The sequence below is a fragment of the Arachis ipaensis genome, chromosome B6 (genome assembly GCF_059453495.1).
Source record: "Arachis ipaensis isolate K30076 ecotype BB chromosome B6, ASM5945349v1, whole genome shotgun sequence".
In the NCBI taxonomy this organism is placed as follows: Eukaryota; Viridiplantae; Streptophyta; class Magnoliopsida; order Fabales; family Fabaceae; genus Arachis; species Arachis ipaensis.
Window position 1 is genome coordinate 95,997,293 of NC_142441.1, and position 5,783 is coordinate 96,003,075.

Consider the following 5,783-nt stretch of genomic DNA (forward strand, 5'->3'; position numbering starts at 1 on the left):
CAAACTCTGGGAAATCATATTGACTTGCTGAGTCAATATTTTGTTCTGTGCCAATATGGCATTCAGAGTATCAATTTCAAGAACTCCCTTCTTCATAGGCGTCCCATTACTCACAGGATTCCTCTCAGAAGTGTACATGAACTGGTTATTAGCAATCATGTCAATGAGTTCTTGAGCTTCTGCAGGCGTTTTCTTTAGGTGAATGGATCCACCTGCAGAAGTATCCAATGACATCTTTGATAGCTCAGATAAACCATCATAGAATATATCCAGAATGGTCCATTCTGAAAGCATGTCAGAAGGACACTTTTTGGTCAGCTGCTTGTATCTTTCCCAAGCTTCATAGAGGGATTCACCTTCTTTCTGTCTGAAGGTTTGAACATCAGCTCTAAGCTTGCTCAGCTTTTGAGGAGGAAAGAACTTGGCTAAGAAAGCCGTGACCAGCTTATCCCAAGAGTTCAGGCTGTCTTTGGGTTGAGAGTCCAACCATATTCTAGCTCTGTCTCTTACAGCAAAAGGGAAAAGCATGAGCTTGTAGACTTCAGGATTTACCCCATTAGTCTTAACAGTATCACAGATCTGCAAGAATTCAGTTAAGAACTGAAAAGGATCTTCAGATGGAAGTCTATGAAACTTGCAGTTCTGCTGCATCAGAGAAACTAGCTGAGGTTTCAGCTCAAAATTGTTTGCTCCAATGGCAGGAATGGAGATGCTTCTTCCATGTAAATTGGAATTAGGTGCAGTAAAGTCACCAAGCATCCTCCTTGCATTATTGTTGTTGGGTTCGGCTGCCATCTCCTTTACTTGTTCGAAATTTTCAATAAGGTTGTCTATGGATTGTTGTAATTTAACTTCTCTTAGTTTTCTCTTCAGAGTCTTTTCAGGTTCTGGATCAGCTTCAACAAGAATGCCTTTTTCTTTGTCCCTGCTCATAAGAAAGAGAAGAGAAAAAGAAAAGAAGAGGAATCCTCTATGTCACAGTAAAGAGGTTCCTTATTGTTAGTAGAAGAAGAGAAGAAGAAAAAATTTGAACACAGATAGAAGAGGGGGTTTGAATTTGGTGAGTGATGTGAGGAAGAGATGTTAGTAGATGAATAAATAAATAAAAGGAGATGAATAAATAAATAAATAAGTTTGGTGTTGTGATGAGAGGAAGAGATGTTAGTGGATGAATAGAATAAGATGAGAGAGGGAAAATTTCGAAAATAATTTTTGAAAAAGAGTTAGTGATTTTCGAAAATAGTTTTTGAAAAAGGTTAGTAGTTTTTTGAAAATTAAAATAAAAAAATTAAAATAATTAGTTAATTAAAAAGAAATTTTGAAAAAAGGGGAAGATATTTTCAAAAATTAGAGAGAGAGAGAGAGAGTTAGTTAGGTAGTTTTGAAAAAGATAAAAAACAAACAAAAAGTTAGTTAGTTAGTTGAAACAAATTTGAAAATCAATTTTGAAAAGATAAGAAGATAAGAAGTTAAAAAAGATATTTTAAAATCAAATTTTTGAAAAAGATAAGATAAGAAGATATTTTTGAAAAGATATGATTGAAATTAGTTTTGAAAAAGATTTGATTTTTAAAATCACAATTAATGACTTGATTCACAAGAAATCACAAAATATGATTCTAGAACTTAAAGTTTGAATCTTTCTTAACAAGTAAGTAACAAACTTGAAATTTTTGAATCAAAACATTAATTGATGATGTTATTTTCGAAAATATGATGTAAAATTAAGAAAAATATTTTTGAAAAATATTTTTGAAATTTTCGAAAATAACTAAAAAAATTGAAAAAAAAAGATTTGATTTTTGAAAAAGATTTTGAAAAAGATAAGATTTTTTTTAAATTGAAAATTTGAGTTGACTCATAAAAACAACTAGATTTTAAAAATTTTTGAAAAAGTCAAATCTAATTTTTGAAATTTTAAGAGAGAAAAAGGGAAAGATATTTTTTTGATTTTTGAATTTTAATGATGAGAGAGAAAAACACTAAAAATGCTCAATGCATGGAGATTTTAGATCAAAACAATGAATGCATGCAATAATGCTATAAATGTCAAGATGAACACCAAGAACACTTTGAAGATCATGATGAACATCAAGAACATATTTTTGAAAAAAAAAATTTTATGCAAAGAAAACATGCAAGACACCAAACTTAGAAATCTTTAATGCTTAGGCACTAAAAATTCAAGAATGCATATGAAAAACAAGAAAAGACACAAAACATGCAAATGCAAAGATCAAACAAGAAGACTTACCAAGAACAACTTGAAGATCATGAAGAACACTATGAATACATGATTTTTTTTCGAAAAATGCAAGATGCACATGCAATTGACACCAAACTTATAACATGACACATGACTCAAACAAGAAACACAAAAAATATTTTTGATTTTTATGATTTTCTAATTTTTTTTGGTTTTTTTTTTTCGAAAATTATTTAGAAAAAGAAAAATAAGGATTCCAAAATTTTTAATATGAATTCCAGGAATCTTATGCTCTTTAGTCTAAAGCTCCAATCAAAGGGTCAGGCATGGCTTAATAGCCAGCCAAGCTTTAGAAGATATTGATAAATTTTTTTCTATATAGAGCAACTAAGTGTGTGAGAATCTCTTCATTTGTGATGGCAAGTTGAAATCCCAATCCAAAAAAAACAAATTAGACATAGCTTACAGCCAGCCAGGCTTCAACATGCTTCATGAAACACTAGAATTCATTCTTAAAAATTCTGAAGAAAAATATATTTTTGAAAATATTTTTATTTTAAAAATTTTTTTTTTCGAAAACAAAGGAGAAAACTTGGTGCACGAAATTGTGATCTCTGGTAATGGCTCCAAAAACTTGGTGCTCTAATCTCAATTCATAATTTGTCACAACTTCGATACAACTAACCAGCAAGTGCACTGGGTCGTCCAAGTAATAAACCTTACATGAGTAAGGGTCGATCCCACAGAGATTGTTGGTATGAAGCAAGCTATGGTCACCTTGTAAATCTCAGTCAGGCGGATATAAAATAGTTATGGAGTTTTCGAAATTAATAATAAAATAAGGATAGAAATACTTATGTAAATCATTGGTGAGAGTTTCAGATAAGCGCATAGAGATGATTTCGTTCCTCTGAACCTCTGCTTTCCTGCTGTATTCATCCAATCAGTCTTACTCCTTTCTATGGCTGGCTTTATGTAAGGATGTCACCGGTGCCAATGGCTACTTTCAATCCTCTCGGGAAAATGGTCCAAATGCTCTGTCACAGTACGGCTAATCGTCTGGAGGCATCACCCTTGTCGTTGGTTGCATCCTATTCCTCTCTGTGAAAATGGTCGGATGCGCTGTCACTGCATGGCTAATCATCTTGGAGGTTCTCGATCATACTGGAATAGGATTTACTATCCTTTTGCGTCTGTCACAACACCCAGCACTCGCGAGTTTGGAGTTCGTCACAGTCATTCAATCCCAGAGTCCTACTCGGAATGCCACAGACAAGGTTTAGACTTTCCGGACTCTCATGAATGCCGCCATCAATCTAGCTTATACCACGAAGATTCTGATTAAGAGATCTAAGAGATACTCATTCAATCTAATGTAGAACGGAAGTGGTTGTCAGGCACGCGTTCATAGGGAATAATGATGATTGTCACATTCATCACATTCAGGTTGAAGTGCGAATGAATATCTTAGAAGCGAAATAAGATGAATTGAATAGAAAAATAGTAGTACTTTGCATTAATCTTTGAGGAACAGCAGAGCTCCACACCTTAATCTATGGAGTGTAGAAACTCTACCGTTGAAAATACAAAAGTGATAATGGAGTTCATTGGTCTCGGCCCCAGAGGGGAACCGGAGTAACCAAGACTGCGAATACAATGATAAAAAGTTCTATTTAAAATAAACTAGTCACTAGGGTTTACAGAAGTAAGTAATTGATGCATAAATCTACTTCCGGGGCCCACTTGGTGTGTGCTTGGGCTAAGCTTGAAGTCTACACGTGGAGAGGTCATTCTTGGAGTTGAACGCCAGCTTTTGTGCCAGTTTGGGCGTTGAACTCCACTTTGCAACTTGTTTCTGGCGCTGGACGCCAGAATTGGGCAGAGAGCTGGTGTTGAACGCCAGTTTGTGTCGTCTAAACTTGGGCAAAGTATGGACTATTATATATTGCTTGAAAGCCCTGGATGTCTACTTTCCAATGCAATTGGAAGCGCGCCATTTTGAGTTCTGTATCTCCAGAAAATCCATTTTGAGTTCAGGGAGGTCAAAATCCAACAGCATCAGCAGTCCTTCTTCAACCTCTGAATCTGATTTTTGCTCAAGTCCCTCAATTTCAGCCAGAAAATACCTGAAATCACAGAAAAATACACAAACTCATAGTAAAGTCCAGAAATGTGAATTTAACATAAAAACTAATGAAAACATCCCTAAAAGTAACTAGATTCTACTAAAAACATACTAAAAATAATGCCAAAAAGTGTATAAATTATCCGCTCATCAGAGCTCTTGGAACTCATTTGTGCTTATTGGAGTGGATTTGAAAGCTTGGATTATGGTTGGAAGCTTCTTTGTGCTAGGTTGGAATTTGGGAGCATAAAGGAAATCGTCCAAGGTATGGTTTCGGTTTCCTCTATGTAGTATATAATATTCATGGACACATAGGCTAGTGACCAATAAGATAGGTTGAACTAAAATGATGGTTGTTGTGTTAAATGTTGATAAAATTGATGAATGTTGGGTTGATTGTGATGAATTTTAATGATATGATGATGTTGAATGAGTGAATTGATTGGAAGTTGGTTCCTTATGATAATTGTAGTGTTATGATTTATGAAATGGTGGGTTTGATGGTGATTTTGATCATAAGTGTTATATAAGTGATGTTGGAATGGAGAGTAATGAAATAAGAAGGAGAATGTGGTAAGGTTGGTATATTATGATACAACAAGTACATTTTGATGAAAATGGTGTTTTGAATGGCTTGAGGTGGTTTGGTATAGGTATGGTAATGAATTTCGGACATTGTGAAGTTTGGAAAAATTGGATTTTTGATGAACTTTGTACGATCATAACTCTTGCCTCGGTTTTCGAAATTGCTTGAAATTTGTTTAGAATCAAAGATCTTTGAAAACTCTTTAGATTGATATAAAATTTGTGAAAATTAAAATTTTGTAGAGGAAGTTATGATCCTTCAAAATTGGTGTTAAAAATCTGAAATTCTGCAAAGTTGCAGAATTTCATGATTTCTGATGTGTGCGGGCGCACGCCCTCGTGCGGACGCACACCCTGCAAATATTTTGACCTGTGCGGACGCACACGTCTGTGCGCACGCACAAGCAGGGAAGTGCGTTCTGTTCGCAGCGCCAGCACAGCTTGTGCGCGCACACATCTAAGGAAAAACTTCAACCTGTGCGGACACACAGGTCTGTGTGGACGCACACATCGGGAAGGTCAGTCTGTTGGGGGCGCTGGCACAGGTTGTGCGAGTGCACAGATCCTTGTAAAAATTGACACATGTGCGTACGCACACATTTCAAAACTCTCAGGAGTGTGCGCTTGCACAGACCCTTATGCGGCCGCACACGTCCTGTTTCTCAAAATTTTATTTGTTTTCAATTATTCTACCTTCCCAACATGGTTGTAAGCTTCTAAAACACCATTTTAAAACTTATGGGCTTAATTTGGAGTATTGGAACATGGGATGTAACTTAAGGTTTCTAGAACACGGTTTTATGATAAATTAGAAAACGGAGGCCTAGGTTTCTGGCGTGCTGAGAATGATTTGACGTTGGGTGGAGG

General features: G+C 35.5%; 1 non-coding gene across 1 annotated transcript; it reads left to right on the forward strand.

Annotated features, from left to right (window-relative positions):
• The first annotated feature begins 288 nt into the window (after window positions 1–288).
• Window positions 289–396, forward strand: LOC148561871 (small nucleolar RNA R71). The gene has a single exon (XR_015887621.1). It is a non-coding gene; the product is annotated as a small nucleolar RNA R71 (small nucleolar RNA).
• Window positions 397–5,783: the final 5,387 nt, after the last annotated feature.